General features: G+C 35.9%; 1 protein-coding gene and 1 non-coding gene across 7 annotated transcripts in view; both read right to left on the bottom strand.

Annotated features, from left to right (window-relative positions):
- The window catches only part of LOC124383807 (metabotropic glutamate receptor 4-like), a 134,851-nt gene that overhangs the window by 103,568 nt on the left and 4,555 nt on the right, over nt 1-26,728 (bottom strand). The gene's annotated exons all lie outside the window — the stretch shown is intronic.
- Nucleotides 16,683-16,755, bottom strand: trnag-ccc. Its single transcript has one exon. It is a non-coding gene; the product is annotated as a tRNA-Gly (tRNA).

Below are 26,728 nucleotides of genomic sequence, written 5' to 3' on the forward strand. Positions count from 1 at the left end.
TGCCACATCCCTCTTTACCTGTTGCCGCATCTCCTTGTACTCCTGCCTACTTTTCTCATCTCTCTGTCGATCCCAATTCTGTTTCGCCAACCTCATTCCCCGTATGCTCGCCTGCACTTCCTCATTCAACCACCACGTCTCTTTGTCTTCCTTTCTATTTCCAAAGGTCACACCAAGTACTTTTCTAGCTGTCTCCCTCATCACTTCTGCAGTAGTTGCCAAATCATCCAGCACCTCTTCACCACCACCAAGCCCCTCTTATTCTTTACCTCCAAAGCCATCCTACAGACCACCATTCGATGCTTTCTAGCTACACTGTCCCCTACCAACACCTTACAGTCTCCAATCTCCTTCAGGTTGCATCTCCTGCATAGCATATAGTCCACCTGTGTGCACCTTCCTCCACTCTTATACATCACCCTATGATCCTACTTCTTTTCAAAATATGTATTCACCACTGCAATTTTTATCCTTTTAGCAAAATCTACCACCATCTGCCCTTCCACATTACTCTCCTCTGCCCATCACCTCCTCATCACCTCTGTTCCCTTCCTCTACATGCCCATTAAAGTCTGCCCCAATCACTAATCTTTCATTCCTAGGTAAACCTTCCACCACTTCATCTAACTCACTGTAGAATTTGTATTTTTCCCTCCATCTTCCTTGTGGAGCATAGTCACTGATGACATTTATCATCACCCCTTTAACTTCCTGCTTCATAAGTATCACCCTATCAGAAACTCTCTTCACCTTCACTAAACTCGTACTGTACTGTTCCTTCAAGGTTCATCCCTACACCATTTCTCTTTCCATCCACACCATGAAAGAACAGTTTAAACCCACCTCCATTGTTCCTGGCCTTACTCCCTTTCCACTTGGTCTCCTGAATACACAACATATCTACCTTTCTCCTCTTCATCATATCAACTACCTCTCTCCCTTTACCCGTCATAGTACCAACATTTAAAGTCCCGAACCTCCACTCTCCTCCACTTCTCTTTTCCCCGCTGTCTCTGTAGACGTCTTTCTTCTCTCCTTCTCCTTCTTCGGACAACAGTAGCCCAATTTCCACCGGTACCCTGTTGGATAACGATACCTGACAGCGGACGTTGGTAACCCAGGGCCTCGACCGATCCGGTATGAAATTCTGGTTCGTGATCTGCATATTTTATTTGGCACATGTTTTACGCTGGATGCCCTTCCTAAAGCAACCCTCCCTATTTATCCGGGCTTGGGACTGGCACTAAGAGTGCACTGGCTTGTGCAACCCTAATGGCTGGGTTTTTGTCTCAAGTCATTAGCAGTTCATATTAGAGTCGGGGGTTATATTAAAATAAAATGACCATTTTACTGTTATAATATTGCACAAGCATGGTATTTGTGGGAGAGTGTTATTTTTCCATTAAACTGTGTTTTCCATCACAGTGATAATAGCCATATTCAGAGAGGATTCATTTTACATGGAGAGCTGGGGTAATTACTTCTTTTAAGGGGGCTATCTAATTATTTTTTATTTCTGGCTGGATTGACAGGCTCAATGTTTCTTTCTGCACCCGTGAGAAAACTCCTAACTAAAATTACCGTACTTAAAGAGTTTTAACAAATTCCAGCATGCTCTAATAATTGTAAACTCATCCATACTTCTTTTTTTTTACATGCTGGTAAAGTCTGCTGCATAAAACAACATTTTGACCATGGCTAGAATCCTCATTTTACCATCTTTGCATATTCAGGGAATTTTTAGAAAGTCAGAGCAATTATATAAAGATAGATGCTTTGTAAGAGACTTTCAAATAATATAGCGCTGCTATGGTTTATTATTGCTCCATTGAGATCCTAATGTAAGGAAAAAAAAAGATAGTCAATCAAAGGAGTATACAATTCCAAGCTAATATAATGTTTCACGGTAAATCACAACTGTCCAGATATTTATTTTATTATTGAGCAGATTGAAACATCCCGATTATATCTATTGATGTCACAACCAGAAAATATTAATGTCTCAATAAGGCTAAATGTCCACCAAAGAAAAAAGGACAGTACAATTAGACCTGTGGAAATTAGAAAATCCCAGATTCACTCTTTGTTGAATTACAAACACCACAAAATCTATAGTTATAAAGTGACATCATAGACATTGTGGTAGCTCGATTAGTGTAGCCCTAGGCAACAGGATTACATAGAATTCAGAGTTTTCAATGCCACCATTCATGGCATGCATGATCCCAATGCTTCAGGCTACCATTCAACAATAGTGACAAGCTTAAATATATCAACACATATTCTCTCCTCTACCTACTACAGTTATGCCCCCTCGAGCAAAGCACAGACTTGCAGTATATGGGACCATTTTGCTGCTGTCATTTTCATCCAGCTGTGTGCCTCTGGCAATGAGGTATGCAAAAAAAAAAAAAAAACAAACAAACAAAAAAAACACCCTATATAAATTGAATGTGTGAAAATTAAAAACTTATTCCATGGTCTGATGGATTTCTGCAGTTTTCTGTTATGAAATGTATAGTACACCTCTAGGAAGTATAATCATTTTATTATTTTTTTACAATGTCTATTGCTAATTTTTTTTTCAAAGGAATGTGCACAATTTTCCAATTACTGTAAAAGTTGGTCATTCAGACAAGACACTTAAACATCCAATGTTGAAAATCATTGAAATCATTGATTTATGAGGCTGTATGTGATAAAATCATCCTAGTCTCACTTACACTGTGTTGTTTTGTTAAAAAGTGTCAAATAAAGACTACATGGTAAAGGTAAAGACTATGCTATATCATATAAGGTTTCTTGCATTAAATGACAATGTTATCTGTAAAAAGCAGTCGCAAGTGGAATAAAAACATGAATAGCAGGCATCTTGATAACAATATTTTTTACCTTCAGCAGGCATGGCCATATCAAAATATGAATATGAATATTAAGATCAATATACTGCTAAGTGAGTGCATAACATGATTTTTCTAGTTGACCCATACAGATTATTGGAACTGCATGCAGTTCACACTTCTGAGGATGGCAAATTATTCTTGTGCACACAGCTAATTTGAATAATTATGGCTGTCTGATAAGAAGTTTTTCAATATTGTCTAAACCTCCACATTTAAAGCAAGAACTTGCCTTTCTGCCTAAAATAATGGGGAATAGATAATGCAGACCTATGAAGCTGATCACAGTTTTTTTTTCTGTTAGTTGCATTCTGACATAGCGTAAAAGCAGGACACAATTAAAAAAATACAGATAAAGTTTCAAAAAGGAGCCAAACACAGTCATTTTCTGAAATATTGGTGCCCTTGATAAAGAAGGGCAAAAAAAGGTCATGGAAAAAAGTCTTTGTGGTTAATTAGCTTAATCTCACACTTTGAATTTGAAAAATATTTTAACTTTAACTAAAGAAAAAGTATTCTAATTAGTTTATTTTTAAAAGTCAAATTAAATAAATATATTTAATAAACCAGATGCATCAAAATGATTTAACACACCTACTATATTTTATGTCCAATATGCAATTGAAGCATTTTTAATTTATATATTTAAATTCATGTATTTTGGGCCTGTGGTTCAATCCAGCACCATGAAAGTTTGAAGAAATTCTGTATTGAAGAGTCTCATATTCCTTGTCCTGTGTTCCCCAATTTCATGGTGCTGGTTTACTGATCAGAAGGTCGGGGATTTAAGACCCGGGATCGCCAAGCTGCCATTGTGGGCCCTTGAGCAAGGCCCTTAACCTTCTGTACTCTGGGGCACTGTATCATGGCTGACCCTGCGCTCTGACCCCAGATTCTGAGCAAGTTGGGATATGCGAAGAAAATAGTTTGACTGTGCTGTAATATATATGTGACAAATAAATGCTATTCTATTCTATACAAATTTGAAATTTGTGTTGAGATTAAGCTCATTAGCCACAAAGGCAAAAAACCTGGAATACACAATATATTAACAGTAATAATTAATGATAAATTTGACATCTTTGCAAACTTCATTTAAGTAGCCCTGGAATCCATCTGCACTCTATAGCACATTATACACATTACACCACATTAAACAACATTATACAGAAGACCCAAATGACAACGGAGAAGCAGGTAGAACAAAGAAAGTCTGGATTCTTCATACAAAATAAGGAAGAAGTCTTAGCACATAGATCTGCAAGATTTACAGGCTTGCATGAACCAATTAATGCTCATTTATCTGTTAAAATACTATTTAAACCCTATAAAGAGGCATTGATCAAAGGGATCTAATCATTTATCTAATTATTTATTTAATAAAACTATATTTTTAATGTATATATATTTTATATTGCTATCAAGTAGCAGTCTATTTTTTGTATATACAAATAATACATTTATAATGACATTTATAATTTGTATATTTATATATTTATGACCAATGCATATAGAAATATAGTTTCTCTAATACATAGAATACACATAATACCATGTGGCACTGAATATTTTTTGCAACACAGGGAACAACATATGAAGCAAACATTTTTGGCCAGACTTCCAACCAACCCCCAAACAGAGCAACATCATGTTTGCAGTCTTGGGTTTAACTCCTCAACATATCATTTAGTAGGACATTTAAGCATCAGAGTCACCTTGTAGAAAAGGGTTCTATGTGAGTCTGTGACATATTTGTTTTATTTGTGGTATTACTGACAAATGGCCCCCAGTACACCAGTGCACTCAGGCAATTATCCAATCAGTCAATCAAGCAGCACAACACATAAACAGATACTGTTCAATAGCTTCAGTTAATATTCACAAAAAAACTTTAAAATGCTGGGGTGGTCATTGATCTCAATGACTTTGACCAATACATGGCTGTTGATGCCAGATGGACTGGTTTGAATATTTCAGAACCTGGTGGCCCCCTGGGAATTTCACACACAACAGTCTATATGGTCTACACAAAAGTGTCTGAGAAAATAAACCGAAAATAAAAAACACCCAGTGAGCATTAGGAACTCCTTGTAGATAGAGAGAGGTCAGTGGAGAATGGCCAGACTGTGATTGGTGTCAAGTTGACAGGAAGGCAACAGTAACTCAAATAAATGCTTTTTAGATGGTGGTGAGTAGATAAACACTTCAGAATGCAGAACACTTTGAGGCAGATGGGCTACAAACAGAAGAAGACTACAACTGCTTACATGCCTACAGTGGTGTTACAATGTATACATACAGAGTGTAGCAAAAGTCTCCATACAAAGGTTTGGCATCTGTGTCATGTTTCAAGTCCATCTCAACCTAGCGACAGCTTCCAAATCCAACCATATGAATGATTTAATTGTGTTCTTTTTTTGTCAACTGCAATTTTAAAAGCTATATGAAAAAAAAACAATGTAAGTATGAAAAAACATTTTGCTTTCAAATTGACAATTGCTCATTTTTCCCCTATGTATAAAGACTTTTTTGGAGACTTGCTATATACAGGCTATGCAGAACATCACAATGAATAATTATAAAAAAACTTTTTTACTTTTTAGCTTTTGGATAAAAATTAAGGGTAAAAATCCTTCTGAGTTGTACAGGAAAATGTGGACATGATGTAGTGACCTTCAGAACTGTCATTCTAGTCTCCCTAATTGGAAGACACATCTTTAGAGCTAAATAATTCACTGTCATTCTCTAGTGGGAACTCTGCCACATACTGTACAAAGATAAGCCGTGAAGGTGGTTAATATTTCATCAGCAGAAAGTAGAGGGGAATGCACATCTAGCCTGAACACACAAAAAATCATGGATCTCTGGAGTTTGGGATGTAACTGTATAAAAAATGCCTTACATCAGCAGAGCAAGAAAAGGTCGATATCCAGGCACACAGTGGAGCAACCTTTCACAGCTCAGTAATGAAGTGTGCATGGATGGATTCATTTGTACATTAAACAATTAACCTGGAGTAAATCAAAGCCAGTGTGCAGCAACTGTCTTAAACCAGCATGATAAATGTATGGAAATAATGAACGTCATGGTAATGCATACAGATGTTGCGTATGGTCAGAGAATTTCATATCTATCAAATATATGGTTTCTGACTCTTTGGTATTAAATCGGTCATCATATAAACCTATTTTTCTATTCATATGCAAAGCACATTTAAAGATCCTTAGAGACTGGAAGGACATTTTAGATGAAGTTCCTTTCTGTTTTTTTGCTTTCTTTTTTTATCAAAGCTGTGAACAACCTAATAAATTAAATCCATTAATATATCCAGAAATGCATAATTGCGGAATGAACTAAAATAGAACCGAATGTTTTTGATAATATCGCTGAATCAGAGGGCATGCTTTTATAAATGTGAAAATATATATAAAACTATGCTAAAAACCGAATCATTAATTACGTACTGATAATTCGGGTTTATAAAAAACAAGTTATTTTTGCATTTAAGTATTATCTTTCAAAAAAAAAAGTTTGAGAAGAGTATTAGGTCAGTTGAGTTGCTACTTTTACCTGACTACTACAATGTTATACACTGAGAAGAAAATGGGGACATCGTTTGTGAAAACCTTTCAATGCTGGCCCACTTTCCATAGCTCATTTTTCATCTTCCTGCAGTAGATAACCAACAGGTTTCTGAAACCTTTATTGAACCAGCAGTTGCAGGACTATAACTACACATTTTGATTGTAATGGAAGAGGAGCAAATTCCATTTTTGGACGCAGCAATGCACCAGTTTTCTAGTGCATACATTGAAGCAGTATAAATTAACTAGTTCAACTTATTCTTCTTGAAAAATACGTCAAAGGAATCTTTGACAGCTTACTGCTCATTGCACTTTGGCACGACATTTTGGAAAAATACATCTAAATAAGGTTGATGGGTAACACCCACCATTTTTCTCTCTTACTCTGTTTGTTTGTGTGTGTGTGTGTGTGTGTGTGTGTGTGTGTGTGTGTGTGTGTGTGTCTGTATATAATGCATCAGTGTTAGCCTCCATCTGCCCCCAGACAAGAAGGAGGAGTTCAGTAATTGCCTTGCAGTGATGCTTTTTGGGAAAGGAATAAAGGTGGAAGAAAATACAAGATGAACCATCGCACTCTCTTGGCATTTGCAAGTTCATCTGTGAGTGTGCTAAAGCACAATCAACAAGAAGATCATTAGCAATCTAGACAAAGAGAATAGACCAGTATGTTGTACACATTGTGGACATTTAATGCTGGTGACACCCATCTTAAGATTTCATTTCTATTCTTGAGCAGTGTGCATAAAGTTTATGTTTATTTTATGTGTTTTTGAGATAAAAACACTTACAATTCTTCACAAGGTGCTTATTTCTTATTACACAAAGTGCTTACTTTCTTATTACACAAAGCCAGATGTTCTTTCTGCTGCCATGTAGACAGCTGGAGCAACACCACTGACAGTTTAAGAGAATTACATTGATTATCTCATTACAATGGCACCTGTCAATGGTGGGATATATTAGGCAGCAAGTAAACAGTCAGTTCTCGAATTTGTGGTTTGGAAGAATCACCAGTTTGTGATGGCTAGATGTCTAGATGGCAGGTCTTACCTGTGTGAAGTTTTCCCAATCATGCAGTGATTAATAAAAAAAAAGTGGTCTGTGGTTTGTGCATCATTTACCCAGGGAAGAGACCGCAGCAGGATGTATTACTGGAAGAAGGCAAGATGGTGGAAATGTTATGATGCTCTGGCCACTGTTCTGCTGCAAAGCCTTGGGTACTGGCATTCATGTGGATGTTACTTTGACACATACCACATACGTAAATGTTCTTACAGATCAAGTACACCACCTCATGGCAATGGCAATGGTATTCTTTAATGTCACTGGCCTCACTGCAAACATGAATGATTGGGAATGATCAATTATTTGCTGAATTTGACTCAAAGTATAATTTGACCTCAAAATTATCTCATTAACATTGACATCTGTGGGATGTGCTGGTCAAACAAATCTGACCGATGGAGACCTCACAACTAACAGGACTTAAAAAGATCTGCTGCTTACATCTTGGTGCCAGATACCATAGCACACCTTCAGGAAAATTGGAAACTGCTTAACAAATTCAGTACAAATCAAACAAGATTTTCCTGGGTACAAGGTGGGAAGCATATCTTAAACTGATATATATATTTATATATCTTTATCAAATATGTAAGTATATATTTTTTCAATATATACAATATATAATACAATATAAGAATGGGTGGGAAGTGTAAAGGGTCAAATACAGGTTGACTGAGTATGGGAAATGAAAATTGACTCGGATGCTCTACGCATATAAATTTATTTACTTGAACAACGTTTGCTTTGCTTTCTTCAGTTTTCCCCAAAGACACAGAAAACATAACTGAAATTAAACAAATTACTTTTTTCATAAAGAAAATTGGAATGCATAAATAACTCACAGCAAGAGCCCATCTGTTTCTCTTAAGAATAAACAAGCCTGAAAGGAAATTGCCAGTTTCTTTTCAGTCAGCACAGACCTGCACTATTCAGTGTGCAAACACCTATATCACATTTTACAAAACAGCATTTATAGTGAGTGAAATAATTTTTTTTTAAAGAATCTGACCATATGAAGTTTTCCTCTTGTTAAAATCAAAGCATGCTGCCCTTGAAATAATCTGCTGGAAAAGCTGCTTTTTGTTAAACAATATGACCTATAAATTATTCAGTTGGCCTGACTTTTGCATTCTACTGTCTTTGTTAACACAGGCATCCAATACACTGGAGCAAAATATCTAGTTCAACAATCAATAAAAAATGCATCATTACACCAGCTCTAATTGTACAGGCATAAACTAAATGTGTATTGTATTAAGTTGGTCAATAAATACCACAAGGCAAACAATTACTGCCAGGCACAGATATGTTTCTTTCATTAAGATTAGAAGTAATTGATCAGTAACAAGACTTGGGCTGAATAGTAGATATAAAAAAAAATATCTAAAATCAATACAAATTTCTGAAAGTAAACAATTAACCTTCTTACTATTCTGCAACTAAAATGTGCCTTTAAATAATAATTATATATTGGTCATTATTTTTTCTCCGTATCACATATATACATAACATATACATTACATATACATTGTGTATGTAAATATGTCTAAGCAGGCACGTTAAAGATTGAAACAACAGCATGAGTGCTTTTTATAGATATAATGTGTACATGCAGTAATCTGGTACGCAGTGTTAGTGAGGAACATTTCATCAATTTTAATGGAAGTGCTAATTGGATTTGTCTACTAAAAATAACAGAACATTTAGAGAACTTTTTCAGCTTGCAGTCTCAGTCAACCCTCCCAGCTTTATTTAATGAAATGCTTATTAAAGTAATTCTCTAAGGTGGGCTATATCGCTGACAGGACACCAATATGAAGCAAGCTGAGGCACTGTGGCTGCTCACCACATGCTATAAAGCTTCCTAGACAAAAACAAAGAACAAGAAAGAAAGCGGACCACAGGAAAGAGACTTAGCCAACCTTTATGTGCTAATCAGCCTTGTTCTATAAAAATACACATTTGGTATGCCACATCAACCCTATTCAGTGTCTCAGTCTAAATCTTGGATACCTGAAGAATTAGATGAAAAGAGAATAGAAAGTCCTGGCTTTTTCCTGTCGCAGCAGCAAAAATCTCTGCAGGGCTGAACAGGAATTATTGTCTGCAGACAGGAAAGGAGTTAGTGGCTGACAGGTGTAAGGCTGCAAGCTCACAGCTAACTCCTGGAATTGACCACTTCCTCACTCTGCACCCTGTCTCTAAGAAGACTTGTGTTAGTAACTCAGTGCAGAGACATGCCAGCTGAGTGTCTATCACATGCTTCCCAGTAGAGAAGCAGATTCAATAAATCCAGTAAACCGTATAGCATTTAAAAGGAACACCCCAGAGTAGACAAATAGTGACATTTAAAGCAAATGACTAAAAATGGACCACTAATGGTATGCTTTTATTATGGGCTTTCACTCTAATATTATAGCTTGCCATTCTAAATGACTGTACCTTAAGATTGACACTGGTCTAAATTACATACCAAAATCAATTCAAAATATGGGCCAGGTATAATTACAAAAAGTACTACACCAAATGAAATGATCAGCTGAACCTATACTACAATCAAAAAACTCTAGTTGATGTCAGCTGCTGTAAAAAAAAAAAAGCTTAAAAAAAGGCCACTACTACTGAACAGACGTTTACTAATAAGAGGCAGTCCTTCAGCTGTATCTACATTATAAAATGGCTTTAGTATCATTACTGGAAATGACTGAACGCATTCTCCATTTTATAAATGTTAATACATTCGATTATTATTGGTGGATGATGTAATTTAAATGGTAATGATATAGGTTATACTTTCCTATATAGCTCAGTCTATTACCAATACACAGAGAAAATGAGACTCCATAATCTCTCTAAACCTTGTGCTGCCCTACTTGATTGAAGCCACTGTGCTCACAGACAAGGAACCACACAGCTCTCCTCCACTCTATGAAACCTGTCCTTTCTGCTGAGTGAGCAGCGCATCCAATCTTGCTGGTATAAGCAAGTCAAACTGCACGCCTCTCTTTGTTGCGATGTCGCCCTCGACACCAGGATCTGTCAAAAGAACCTGCGATAATTTCACACTTCAGGAACCATAAACACTTACGTGTCCATGCTTTTGTGTGGCTGCCATCAGACCCCATCATCATCTTGATGTGTTGTTACACCGAGGCTAATCGCTGTGTGATGAGCCTGGTGCTTCTCTTATCAATGTGCTCTTAAATACATACAAAATATCCAGTCAATTGAAATCGCAGCCACCAGTCTCTCACCGATCTTTCTATAGACAGAATCCACTCGCACGTCAGGATTATCGAGTAGCTTCGTGTAGGTTTCCAGATGTTACATTAATTTCACCGTGACTGCCATAGCTGTGGGGAAGATTAGCCTGTGTATGACTGGCTTTGATCCTGTAAACTAGCTCAGCATAGACTAATGCCTGCTAATTTATCAGTTCTTTAATATCCTTCAAAAAAAAAAAGGAAAAAGAAAAAACTAAGAGAGAAAGGTGTAATGGATTGGAACTAATATTGCATAGTTTATACATATAAATCCTAGTGCAGGTGGGTCATCCATTCTTCACTTTTTGACTTGACAGTGCGACAGTGACTTTTCTCTGCATCACTTCACACAAATTACAAAGTCTCTTAAAGGTTTCCAATAAAATTTAAGTGCCAGGAGTCACTCTTTTTTTTTTTTTTCGTATGTGTGCTGCTTGAAAGACAGTGAGCCAAAGTTCTCTTCCATATTTGATTGCTTTAATCAGCCCTCCACCTCTCAATCTGCTCTCAAAATCCTTGCTGCTATGACGATAATGAGGATGGCCATCTTTCAGCACCCTGCATTTTTTTTTCTCACTCTATTCTTATTCTCTCTTTTCTTCTATTGAATTATTGGCATATTTGGGATGTACTGTACAGTATATTCCCTAACTTTGCCATCTGTATTTGAAGTATCTTTTTCTGATCAAAAAATGTTGCCTGAACATGATTTGTAAAATAACCCTCCCTTCATCTCTCTTTCTCCATCTTATTCTCTCTCTGCCTCTCTATTGCTGAGATTCCATTCCTTATTCAGTGCACTATTAGTATTTTGTAGTGTTGTCAAAATTCCCAGTGGACAAATTATATTCTCTGGATACTTCAATATTACATTCATAGTGCACTGTATATTGACTGCTTGCACAACAGATGCACTATGACAATGCCGAGCAATTTATTTTAGTGTAAACTGTACTTTGGGATGGATGCCTAAACAGCCAACTTTGTGAGTGAACATAAATAATAAAATGTTGTTGAGTGATCTATAAAGCCATCAGGTAAAGGCGTATTTATTACAGTGGTTGCCATTTACTCTGTAATTTATAACATTCAGATTGTTTATATAAATGCAGGGCACAATGATGTGTCTTCTGAGCACTTACTTCTCTATTCATTCTATTCATTCTCCCTGCTGACCTTTATAGTGCTCTACAGAGAACATTCTGTGTAGTTAAAGCTGAACGAGTAAATGACGGCGCAATCTCAAAAACAGCGTCCATCGCTTTCATCACCTTACTAAGTGAGGCTTCCTATCATCTTTCACCTTTTGCACACTGATTATTCTCTCATTATTTTTCTATTAGATGTCACAATTTCCCACTTAATCAGCTGTTAATTAAAATAACTTCAGAAGCCCTTCTGGAGTTTATTTCCCTGGAAAACCCACACAGATTTTTATATCACATCTAATGAAGGTCTAATCTGTCAACTCAATTGGTGTACCATTTGGTCTAATTTAACGTCTTGAGTGTCAGCCTCAGTGGAAATGGCGTAGTGTGAAGATGAATTTGCTATGTGCTTCCCAGAGAAGCATCTCACAAGCTTTCTCTAATGCTCTATTTTTATGAAAATAAAATTTTCCTACACAGGATAGATTGCCCAATTTACCAGACGTTGGCCATATATCATAACCAGCACTGTCTTCAGAATCAAACCACCACATTTGCATTCCATATGTGATATGCTATTAAATACATTATACATTGTCAGACTAACATGGTGTATTGAATGCATAATGAATTTTTACGTGAGCAGCTTTAGCATCAGATTGTCAATTTGTAGGGTTTGTCTATATGTTGTAGGGTAGAGGGATCAGAATGCCTGTGTCTGGTCTTAGGTTGTCATGGTAATAGGTATGAATGGCTGGATTTTCAGCATTTGATGAAGGCTTAGCAGAAGTGGAGCATGGGTGAAACGCTGCACCAGCATTCACAAAGAATATGGATGAAGTGCTCTAGTCATTTCAAGTTGTTGAATATAATCATGCCGTTTACTTCACTTGCACTTGCAGATGTCCACTACAGATTCGTTATATGCTAATTTGGAAAAGCTTTTTTTCTTTCACTTTGGTCTGATACAAAAGAAATTTCAGTGTATACAAAAAAAAAAAAAAACCTGCAGATGTTTTCAAGTATCTATGGTTCAGACATTTATTTACAACAAACCATTAAATGTTTGGCATCTTATATGAGTCCTTCTGGGTTAAGAATAAACAGAAGATTCTAATGTCATGGCTTTGAGTATTACTGGTGCATCTATTCAAGATTATTATGCCAGTGTGGCGTGTTTACAGTGAAGATGTTTTAATGATAACAAATCTTACTTCAATTTAGGACAAACACAAACATATACTGAAATCACTGTTTTTGCAACACGGACACACCATTATCCTGTGACATCTAACATGAATGATAAAAAATATATATATTTTTCCTACCGAATAATTAACTGGTGTGGGCTAAAATGACACAATTCATGACTAAAATGTGCTTAGTTTGTGACCTAAAAGTTTTAAATCATGGCCTAAATATATTAATTCATGGCTAAATAATAATAAAATTAACCAATGTGTTAGCTTAGTGGCTCCACAGGTTAATTAGAGCATAAGTAAGAGTCTAAGCCTTAATTAATAACCCAAATATGGAATTCTAGTCATTACATGTTTGCCTTATTATCCCAGTAACCTTATTTGGATATCATCACTTTAACTGATATGAGACAGCTAACTTTTGCAATATAGGAATATTTATATCATCTATTTTCTAAATTCTAGAATTATTCATAGATGGAGTTATCTGCTAAATAAATGTATTATTTTAAATGCTGTACTGATTGTATAAATAAAATAATTTCTTCTAGAGATTTTTTTCTCCTGATGTTAACAGATACATTAATTATCTGAGTGGCATTTAGTCGCAAGATATGAATTTTGTGGTTGCTATGTAGCGGATTTATCGAGAGGTTTTTCAGCCACAGTAGAAAAGGCATACTACCAGAATCTCATTTCAGTCATAATATTGTCATAAATTGTGTTTTTTTTTTTTTCAACCAATAAATAAATACATATAAAATGCAATAATTGGAATGCATTTTAAATACAAGACTCACTATAAGAGTAGTGACAAATAAGTTTATTCTGTCTTTGTTTGTTTAGATGGATTTTACTGAGGGCTTTACAGGGGTTTTTATTAGCAACTAAAGTATTATTGAAGTGGACAGTCAAAGCCAGCCATGAAGACCACTTTGTGCAAATAAACTTCAGCTTCCATAAGAACAACAACAGAAGGCCCTGCTTTCAAATGTGCTCTCTGGATTTAAAACTTTGGAAACGTCTTGGCCCTGCCACTCATCTCTGTGTTTCAGTTTCGACTGCAGTTGGTTAGCCAATATAAATACCATACAACCATTATATATTTTCCTTTTTAAAATCCAAAATAGAGAATGTGGTGAAGGCATAAGAAGTGTATAAACCTAGAATTTTGATAGAAACAAGGATTCAGTAAAGTTTAATCATTGGATTATTACAGAAACCAAGTACCAGTGTGCCAATGCCGCCTCCACTCTGGCACCAAGGCCTGCCAGCCACTTTAATCCTTGTTTTGATCTTCTAAACCCTGTGATGCCTGGCAGTAAGTAAGTCCCCAGAGATCAGCAGCACAATGCAAAGGAAGCTAAGAGTTCAGCAGTATGGTGAGAGGTATAACTTTGAAATTCATCTTCTTGTCAAAGGAATGGCACGAAGATGAGAGGGACACCAATTTCTTTTTGAAGCCTGGGCTGTCAGGACACTTATACACTAACTGCTTCAGCTTATAGAGCTTCCTAATGGAAATCAGCAAGAGTCAAACAGTCTACAGTGTAGATTATTGTCCATGTGGATAAAAAAAATAATAAATCACCACTATTTGACCAGAATCTAGTCACTACAATGCCAAGGTGGCATTTCTAAGAACACCTTAGAACAAATAAAGCTTCTCAACCCCGTTGACAAAAAAATGTTCCACAATATATGTCATTACAGCCCCAAATGAAAGATTGTACTGCTTTAATCACATTTATAGCTACCTAGCATTGTTGCAGTATATACATCCTAAGGATAAGTTGCATCATATTCTCTCACTTCTTTTTCCAGTAAAGAGTGGGCTCAAAGCTATACCTCACATCAACCCTAAGGCTCATCTGATGTCCTGTCTTCCCATGGTGGAATTTACTAATAATGCTAGCTGACATACTGACAAGTTGCTGATTGCTGCAGGGCTGAGAAAATGAATTGAGGGAGCATTTGGTCATTGGCCATTTTAAAAAGAGGACATTATAAAAAGCCTACAGAAAGGCACACTGGAGGCACAGTGAAGTGCACTGGAGGCTGCAAAATTTGCTGACCAAGCAGGATAGAGACAGTGGAAGCAATTTTGACTTCCTAGAAAGCTGCTGTTTACCCAAGTGCACTTGTGGTGTTGTGACCCTGGAGAAATCCTCATGAATCTTTATTATAATTGGTGTCATCTACAAAAAAATCAAGAAATCCATTCAAATAAACAAATTATTGACACTCAGAGTCAGAGTCTGAGACTCCAACTGAATACAGTAAATATATTTGTATTGAAATGTTTGGATGTATGCAGAGATTTTTTTTAGAGTAATCTGTTATTTTGTGTTAAATTCTTTGCAGAATTTAATGATTGTGTGATAAGAACAGCAGCATGCATTAGCAAAGACATTTAAAAAAACTTTTAAAAACATAAATGATAATGTTTAGATTTTGTAGTTAAAATAAAAAGAATGAAAACATTTATTTTTGTACTTTATTAATGAAATATATAGAGAAAGTAAACATTGGACTCCAAGTTCCAAAACAAAATAAAATAGTCCACTCAATTTAATCTTCAAAGAAATCTTTTGAACAAATGTATGATTTGAAGTATCTCACAAAATTAAGTACACCCCTCACATTTCAGCAACCATTGCACAACCATCTACCTGTGTACTACGGCAAATAAAATGTACTGACTGTATTCTGGTCTCCGACTCTTGATCTGAGCATGACTAAAATATATATATATTAGGGATGCACCGAATATTCGGCCACCGAACATTTTCGGCCGCAAATGGCCCAAAAGTGCATTTTCGGTTTTCGGCCGAAAGACTTTGATCACCGAAAAAACACGGCCGAAACAGTTTGTTGTGATGACGCAAACAGAAACCGCGGCCCGCACGTGCATGTCTAAAACAACATGTCTGCGGTGTGGACGTATTTCAGTTTATCTGAGAAAGACCCACGGATAGCGATTTGCAAAACATGTAATGCCGAAATTTCGTCTGCAAATACTTTCTCCACGTCGGGTTTAATTTGAAATCCAAACATCCCGATCGCTATGCTGAATATCAGAGGAACGCAAACGCACAGAAAAGCAAAACTCCTCCAAACATGCGCACTCCGTCTGTGGTGGACGTTTTTAAAAAGGCAGGAAGCTTCCCAGTGATAGTGTTGTATTGTTGTATCTTTAAGCAGTTGCACTTGTTCTGAATGCACTTTGTTTTTATGAAAGAACATATTTAATTGTACAACCTTTCAGCAGGCCAGAGGGCCTTTACATTATTATTTAATGTACACAAGTGCATTTAAGTTAAACATTTAAGACTAAATTTTAATTTATTTTATCCTGTGCATTGTTGCAATAAACTTTCTTTCGGCTTCTCCCGTTAGGGGTCGCCAAAGCGGATCCTCCGCACATTTGATTTGGCACGTTTTTACGCTGGATGCCCTTCCTAATGCAACCCTCCCCAATTTATCCGGGCTTGGGACCGGCACTGAGAGTGGCTGGGGATGGTTCCCTGACCGGGAATCGAACCCGGGTCGCAGCGGTGGGAGCGCTGCATCTTAACCACTAGACCACCAGGGGACCTGTGCATTGTTGCAATGTGCTATAAATAAATATTTTCATAATTTGTCATTGATTAATTCTTTGAAACTTTAATATTAATTTATGCAATTGAAATGCCTTGATTTTAGTAAGGTTAGTACACAGTCATAGCCATAAATGCAATAGTAATAATAATTGCCATAATTTTTTCGGTGTTTCGTTTTTTTCGGTTTTCGGCCTTGCTTTCCTCCTTTTTCGGTTTTCGGTTTCGGCCAAGAATTTTTATTTCGGTGCATCCCTAATATATATATATATATATATATATATATATATATATATATATATATATATATATATATATATACAGTACAGACCAAAAGTTTGGACACACCTTCTCATTCAAAGAGTTTTCTTTATTTTCATGACTATGAAAATTGTAGAGTCACACTGAAGGCATCAAAACTATGAATTAACACATGTGGAATTATATACATAACAAAAAAGTGTGAAACAACTGAAAATATGTCATATTGTAGGTTCTTCAAAGTAGCCACCTTTTGCTTAGATTACTGCTTTGCACACTCTTGGCATTCTCTTGATGCCTACTTTGAAGAACCTACAATATGACATATTTTCAGTTCACTTTTTTGTTATGTATATAATTCCACGTGTTAATTCATAGTTTTGATGCCTTCAAAGTGACTACAATTTTCATAGTCATGAAAATAAAGAAGACTCTTTGAATGAGAAGGTGTGTCCAAACTTTTGGTCTGTACTGTGTATATATATATATATATATATATATATATACTGTTTATTATTAGTGAAACCAGACTTAACATAGAGCATGAAGACAAAATATTATATAAAATAAGTAATTATAGTGTTTTTAATTATGTAAATCTGCAGGACACCAAACGGAACTTTTGCTTTGTTTTCCGGCGGTTTTAATTGCCGAATGTGTGCATCATGGTGAATTTTGGTGCTCGATTTGAGACTTGACGTTTCAGTAAAACAAATGTTTAGTGATTAAAAATAGTTTATTTATTTATTTATTTTTTATATCTGAGTAAAGAAATTACATCATGAATAAATGTGTGTTGAAAGATTTAACTTCTCCTCTTTCATATTTTTTCATTAATAATTTTAATAAAAACTGTCAAACATAAATGCGTGCTGCATCAATCGCGTGTTAATGAAATTAGTGCCGTTAAAAGGAATTTGCATTTTACTCAGATTGTTTGCTGTATAGGAACTGCATGCTTGTAACTGTTACATTTGTAGGTAAGGACACACTTTTTCTACTCATAGTATCTTCAAGTATTCTAAGGCTCTTATTTCGTGTATTGTGTATTCTAACACTGTGCAATATACTTAAATTACTGCCTGTGACTGTATCATAGTAGTTGCTGTCTTTTCAATATTTAAACAGCTTTAACACAGCTAGACTGTGTCTATGTGCTATACTTAATAACTGTAAAAACTGTGAGGAATTGTTTTCCATCTGACAATATATGTTTGTCTTTGTTGTCATTTACATTGTGCAGAGCAAATTTAAAAACTAAGCTTTACAAGATTTTGATTAAACTCTTCCAATATTTTCTTTCTTCCTGCATTTCATTACATTCTTAGTAGTTTTACAATGTTGTTATTTAGTGTTGACAGTGTATTAACATTATTATTCACACTGTCTTTATAAAAGAAAGTACAGTAAAAAATAATGCATTCACAGTATTGCTCAACTGACATGAACATTTCCATTAGGATTGTATATAACTATGTAATATTAGGCATAAACTCTTGCTGGTGGGACCAAGTCTGGATTTCTTTATTTTATGTGGTTGTAAGACTGGTACAGACTCAATAGACTCAAACCTGACCCTAAATGTTCATGTCTGCGACAAACTCAATGTTATAAACTTGATCCGAAATGTTGGCATTTAAAACAATGCAGGGATTACCAAACCTCTTACTGTAAATATATTCAGATTGAATCCTTGTGTGTAATAAAATTCCAATCACAGGAACAACAGGTTTTGGCTGTTATCACTTTATTTAAGTTCTCATATTATCTGCTTTGTCTGATATAGTGAATTTAAGTTAATACTGGATTTCAAAAACTTGGAGGGAGTTTTAGCACAGCATTCAGATTATTCAGCATACAGTTTGTGTAGGGTTTTTCATGTTAGGACCTGAAGATGTTAAACAATTACTGCATTGCAAAAATGCTATTGTATTGCTATTGTTGCTATCATTTGACCCAATTGATGGGGTTAAATAAAACATTATTGAGGTGAAAGATAAAAGATTAATGTAGACTAAATAAAAAATCTAAGTTTAAAGACGATTACGATTAAATTATGATTTCCACCACCCACTTGTTGTTTCCTTTGCTAAAGAATTAAATAGGTAATTTTTTTGGAGATTTACTACTTCACAGTTCTTTTACAAAGCAGTAATGGAACTAGAGGTGGCAAAAGTACACACATCCTTCACACAGGTAGAAGTACTGATATTCATGTTTTTAAAGACTCTGGTAAAAGCTAAATTACTGACTACACTTTTTCACTCAAGTTAAAGTAAAGAAGTTTGGGCTCTCAATGTACTTAAGTAAAAAGTAGCCTTTACTTCTACCTGTTTAAGGGTCATGCTGGTAACTGGACCTTACATCCTATTAACATATTAATACAAAAGAATTTCAAATATCCAGGCCAGGCCAGACCACCATATAGAACACAAGCAGAGAAAAGATGAAAATGTTCAGAAATGTCTCTGTTCTCAGTCTTGTTTACATCACTGACTCCCTCTGTCTCATCCACATTAACCCCATACCTCTTGTTGCTTTCTGCCTTGCTAGTTGTTAGCTTCGTAAACTAGCCTACATCCGTGGTGTGCGCGAGCGAGGAAATGATACACCAGTGGTAGATTGAAAAAGCTGCACAATGACAAGAAATAGGTTGATTGGCTAAAAACGGCACAGTGAGAATTGATCACGTCACCATATAGATTAAAACTAAAGCAAAGAGCCTGGTTTGAAAATGTAAGAAGTACAGATATTTGTGTAAAATATTTAATAAATGAAACCAAAAAAATAAATTGTGAAGTAAAGTACTGATACAAGAAAAATCTACTTTCTGTAATTTCCGCACTATAAAGCGCACCCATATATAAGATGCACCCACTGAATTTTACAAATATTTGTATTTTTAACATAAATAAGCCGCATTTGTCTATAAGCCACAGGTGTCTACACTAATGTACTTTACACAGGCTTTAACAAAAGACATGATACACACTGTGTAACGGGTGAAATATGTTGCGCTTTCTTTAGGAGCATAGCGGTATTTTAGGAATAGCATGCCTCTGCATTTTTTCCGGTATTACTGCGTGTGTGCAAGACGAGGATTATGTCATTATTTTCTGATGCTGATTTCTAAGTTTCTTTGACTAACCCTTAACGCTGTTGACAAGAAAAATAAAAAAGCACGAGTTTTGGAAACCTGTCTGTGCTTATATGATTTCTGTTGCAACTGGAGTTAGCGAGCTCTCCCTTCACCCAGATTTAACGCGTTACAACGGCTTGTATCTAAACAGTAACCTACCAAGAAAGTCATTGTTCACTGTCTTCCTCCTTCCTTTCACAACTATTTCTCTCGGGAGTTTATCTTTCGGCATCGTCGTGCGTTTAAAAAAAGGTTTTTCTCCCAATGCCGTGCAGCTCAGAACACAGGTAAGGTGCGTTTTTTCGTTTCCGTATGAAAATTTCTTGGTCTAATGTTATGTCGCTCAGTTTTTTGGCTTGAAGTTTGTGAAACCGGGAAAAACCCATGAAAAATTCATAAATTAGCCGCTTCGTTGGTTAAGGCTCAAAACGTAGGAAAAAAGTATCGGCTTATAGTCTGAAAAATACGGTAAGTACAGTAACCGTAAGTATTTGTACTTCATTACTTCCCATCTCTGGATGGAACCATCTGTATTATGTGGTATATGTAGAATATTTTTTATCATTTATAATAAAAAATATAATATCATTTATATTAAGCCTCATTAACACTGCTTGTTCTAAAGTCTTTAAATCTGTATAACGCATAATGTGCTACTTGAGTACTAAAAGAAAAATGATTACTAAAGCGTGTATGAATGCATTGATCAGATCATTGGAAAAAATCATATGTTATAAGATTACTTGAAACATATAAATGTGTCAAACACCTACTGATGTAGACAGATTATATGATAGATGCCAATTGTCAAGTAAACACAGTTTATCAATATATAGCAAATATTGTTATTGCATCTTACAGATCTATAAAAACCATATGATGGTTAAATTAATCAGTGGTTTTGTATGAGGAGAATTCAAAACATTGGCATCAATGTTTTAAAGCAGCTTCCTGCACCCTAACTTGCCTTTCTATTGTGTCATTTTATGCATTTTTGCTTTTCACATTGTGAAATAGGAACTGATGAACATGTGCTGTATGTTTGTGAGAAACATAATAGCTTGATTGAGAACAGAAAGAGGCAAAGTGCCCCAAGGCATTTTTGGATGTTTCAGGAGACTCAGAGGCTTTGTATGCAAGAGTGCTCACTGGCCAAAGCCAAAAGCAAGTAATTTACATGCACAATGTTAAGTAGATTGAAAGAGTAGCGTTTGTTTGTATGTTTTTGCAGGGTAAAATGGTGTCTTTCAAATCTCAATGTTGAACTTTCCTCTGCAATACAACAATAGAATCCCTTTGGGAGACACGAAGAAAAAACACCCACACAGTCCTCACGAGAGTCACAAATGCTTTCAGACAATGCTAATCAAACAATGCCTGCCCTCTATGCTATATCTTTTTATGATGTCTTTATATGTGTGAGTGTAATCGCCTAAGGAATAGTACTGTTCTCGACAAGGATCGTCAGAAAATGTATGCACGGCAACACCGCATACATAAACAGTCCAACTACTAAACTAGGACACGTAGGAATGAATGAGACAATGTTATTTGAGACAGTACAGGTAGATACTGTGTATAAATTTCAAACTGATATGCAGGTGGACATTTTTAAATGGAGAATTAATGCACAGCTCTAATCAATAGGTGCTTTTAAAATGCAGGCCTAAATATAGCTGATCAATGTTCAATAGTGGTCTGTGTTGTTGAAAATCTGAACTCTGCTGTGCTACAGAAGACAAAATCCGCTAAATATTTCTAAATATGACTTCATCCCATGCTGCGCTTGACTAAGTCACCTACAGAGCATGCAAAGTGTGAGAGAGAGCAGCTGCGTTTAAACACAGCAGCTCCAACCTCCAAATCCATGATTCCGTCTGCTCAGGCATGACGTAGAGGTCCAGAAAGCATAAAAGAGCACACCCTGGAGCACCTACAGAGCCAATCGTAAAGAAAAGGAGCGAGCTAGATGGCATGTAGCTGTAAGGCTGTATGAAATAACATCCACCCAAGACCACCCCACCCCCTGGAGTGAGAATATGATGTAACATCAATCATGATATTGCTCCACTGCTGAGTTATTGCCCCTGGAAATAGGGTTAAGAGTAATCTCATCAAGTCTGCAATCGGTCACTGCATTCTAAGATGTCAGCCAGCCTTTTCCTTAGCCCTGGCTTCCTGCTGTTATGGGTCGGAGTAGACTAGCTTAAGATTTATTCGGCCCATACTGAAATTTTAAGACTTAATTCGTGCAAGGATAAATTCTTAGGAGCAGTTTAGTAATAGCAGTATGTGCCACTATGTGACAAATTTCATATTACCGTCTACACAGTGTTCCAGAGTAAAATTCACACTCTGATATTTGATAGCGTTGAAAACATTGTTCTTTATTATTAGAGTATTTAGCATATCTTTTTTTTTTTTTTTTTTTAATTGAAATAAAAAAACGTTCCACTTTAAAACATGAACAAAAAAATTGCAACTTAATTAATGACAGTGTGAAAAGAGATTCCAATATTTAACTTCTCTGTTTATTCAGAAACTCTACACTGTGGCTAGACAGTGTACTGATAAATGACAGGATGTAGAATAAATCCATTTGTACGTAAAGATAACTTCTTTCCTAATAAGGGTAATTAACAAATGATGAAGTTGTATGTTTTTGCTCAATTTGATATGCTTATTTTATAACACTTCAGTGAGTATGCTAAAGCTTTGTGCCACACCTCTTTCTTCCCCACAACTTACAATTTGGAAGATCTGCAGCTAGACATAACACTAAACATGATAAATAACTTCAAAATGTGCTGAGAGAGGTTAAACAAGTCGTAAATATTTCAGGAAACTCGAAAAGATGAAAATAGTCTGGAAGCAAGACAGGCAAAAAAATCTCAACCCCCTATAATATGCAGATGATTCCTTGAAACATAAATTCAATTTGAAAGACCCCAGGTTTGTAAGCAGAAGGGATTTTGAGAAAGAAGATCTCTTAAATAATAAAAGCCAACATTATGTAAGGGCTTGTGGATGATCAAAAGAATTTTTAAATGGGCTTTCTATTTGTGCAATGGTCAGTGCAGCTATAGCAGGGTTGATATTTTAGTTCTTCAGAAGGTTGCTGGAGCACTTTATGAAGCCTATGGATTTAGAGTTTGCTACAAAACCAATTGTGTATTTATATAATGCATGTGCTTTGAAGTAAAAAAAAAACCAGAATGATTTTACAGTATTGTCAGTACTAAGTACTGAAAATGCAACTGTTAATGATTCCAAATTGTGATTTTATTAATGAACAATGCTTCTTGGTTACCTATAATGCGGAATGATTACAGGACTTCAAATGTTTTTGAAGACAGAAGAGTTTGCATTTTAATTTCAATTGAATCTAGTGCAGCTATGACATAAATAATAACAGGAGCAAATTTTAATGACACTCGTTCCATTTATAAGTGATTTAAATGCAAATCTTTACAATATCAATGGGTATGACCTTATGTTTGTTGAAACGCAGTGTATCTCTACAAATACCTTATACCAACTATCAAACATGGTGATGGAAGGTGATGATTTAGGCTCATTTTTCAGCCACAGCACCTGAAACACTTGCATTTATTGGGTGAAAAACTAAGCTGAAATTATGCCATGCAGCAGGACACTGATACCAAGCACACAGAAAATCTTCACCTGAATAGCTAATGTATAGAAAATGAATGTGTTGGAATGTCATTGGGCCACAAACTCCAAACTGACGTGAAAGACCCATAGTGCCCTTCAAAACAAGTTTAGCTTCTAGTCATTTCTACTAATTGTGGTTCTATTTTTTTTTTTACTGTTGTGTTATTCATTGCCATGTGAGGTTATCTGTTTGTTTTTTTTAGAAGGTGTTGAGGACCACGCATTTGTAACAAAAACACGAAGAATGGTGTATTTTCCTATGGAAAGGTCAGGCTAATTCATTATTAGTAACTGTAAACTCATTTCTTTTATTACTGGTCTACTTAATGTCCATTGAACTGAAACACATTTTAGCCGAAAGACTTTATAAAAATAATAATATGAATAAGAAGAATATAATCATTATATACACATCTAATGTTGCAGTATAGTAGAAAGCCTGCATTTTCCTATAATATAATTGTATCTAATTTGATCTTTGAGTGTGTTCTCAGACATTCCATTTGCACACATGAAAAGTACCTGCGCCACAAAGAAGTTCAGAAACTATTATGTAACGTGAAATGTCATCTTGGTTATATATAAACTCTATTGTTTTATTGTTTGCAGGGTACAATGTCAAATACTTTGCTCATGTTCTATCCAGCTTGTGGTGAACACAATATTGCATAAGACAGTAAAAGATTTGTTTTGTTATTCAACACGATGTGCTATTTTTAAAAAGGGTTAGAAAAAGCGAATTGCAGAAATTCAGGTGTCATTGTACCTTGGCGAGTATTTTAGATGCAGAAAACGGTGCGGATAATTATCCGCTACATAATGCCCCCCTTCCTCTAGCAGATCCCAGTCACACATCCATGCACACAGCACCCTAAAGAAGAGTTGAGAGGTCTGTCATTAATATCTCTTCAGTCTACCCTCCCTAGCGAAGCCATCAATTAGCATGCTTCCAAATATACCTATACCTGAGAAAAGCCATGTGTCCTGCTTCCCAGGTTGCTGTCTTTGCATTATTAATTGGAAAGTTCAAAGTAAATAATTACATCTAATTATGATAACCCAGGAATCTATGCTGGAGGCTTTTTTTGTCTCTCTCTCTCTTTAGTTTGCTGTCTGTTTGTCCATCAGGATCAGGTGGCTGAATGCAAGGAACTACTGTAGAGCTGTCACTGGCAGAGATTCAGCAAAAGATAAGGCGGTATACTGCTCAGATAAACAGCAACCTCTTCATGTTGATCCTCTCTATCTCTCTCTCTCTGTCCATGTTTCTCTCATTCCTTCTTTATTCCTCTCTCTCTCTCTCTCTCTCTCTCTCTCTCTCTCTCTCTCTCTCTCTCTCTCTCTTTTTCTATAATAAGTTTTTGAGCTGTCTAATTTTTTGCAGCGTTAGAATGAGGCAACACCTTCCAGGCTGTGGCATGCTCATGCTGAAACCAGAAGCGGCGAGAATGGAACAATCCATATGTACCTCCTATATATACACAGATATACTGAATGACATGACTATATATTTTTTTGTCTCCCAGCTTATTTGTTTCCAGAAAATGTCCAATTCATGGGATTAACTCTATCAGTGTTGTTGAGGAAACAAAAAAAGACCCATAAACTTTGACAGATATAAGTCATCAGCGGCATCTATAAACCATACTTAGTTCTCTCTTGTGAAATATATGATTTTTCATCTAGAAACAGCATGAGGTGTATAGATGCGAGATCTCCCACCAAGCAATTCTGTGAAATGAAAGGCCCTTGGCAAATCACTTATTGCACTCCTCATTCATATCTGAACATGAACTGCATTTGAATGAGAAGTCTGCATGGTCCATGCGTTTCACTAAAAAAATTTTCTTTTTGGATCACGGTTTTACCGATCGTTTACAGCTAAAATGTAGAGATTGGGTTTTAAATGTACATATGGAGCCCTTTAAATTCGTTTTTTTAATCACGTGCTTTTGCATACAGCTCACTGGTCTCTTTTAAATGGTACCTTGCTGTGTTTTTCATTTCTCTCAGTACAGATGGAAAGTGTGATTAAATGAATAATAGTAAAGAGGAGTTTGGTTGGAAGTGAGGGAGTCGGGGGATGTCATGCTCTGTGTGAGACTGATGCTGACAGCCATAGCAAGGTGTGTTCTTTCACACTTCCTTTCACAGAAGCTTGCCATGACATGCTCTTTGCACCATACAAGAACCCTATAAGATGCTTCATGTGACATCAAATACAATGGCTTTGTGCTGATGAGTGATAGTAGGTCACTGTTGGTGAAATTGATATTCCAGTCCAATAAATAATAATAAAAAAAACAACAACACGGCCATACAATCTAAAAGTATACAATATATTATATTAATCTCTAAGGCAGAGTAATGTGAATAGTGCTCTCTTTAAAAGTAAGGAAATCCCAGAGAAGGTTTAGCAATGTTTGAGTGCTGGAGTTTTCCTATGACCAGGATGAATCACTCAGCAGCAGTGTAGCCAGCAGGGTGTGTACATGCTGAGGGAGGCATGTGCTAAATAGTGACAGGGTTACTGGTAATTAGTCAGTCAAGATAATTAGTAAAAATTGATGTTCTGAATAACCTGAGAATACATACATTGAGGAGAAAAAACAAAAACATTAAACAAAATCAAATGGCAAAAAGTTTCTGCACATCATATTTTTGTAAGATCACGCTCACAAACTGTTTTATTTTTTCTTGTGTCATTTCTATCTGATGCGCCTCATTTGCAGTGCAGCATCATCAGACACCATTAAAAGACTTTTAGGTTGAACATGTGGTCCTTTTTATTCCTTGTTTGTTAATGCACTGGCAGCTTATTGTTATGCTTTGTAACTAAGCTTTCATTGCATAGGACTTCTTAAAATGAGCTTTTCCTTGTCAAGCACATTTTTT

The sequence above is a fragment of the Silurus meridionalis genome, chromosome 1 (assembly GCF_014805685.1).
Source record: "Silurus meridionalis isolate SWU-2019-XX chromosome 1, ASM1480568v1, whole genome shotgun sequence".
Lineage (NCBI taxonomy): Eukaryota > Metazoa > Chordata > Actinopteri > Siluriformes > Siluridae > Silurus > Silurus meridionalis.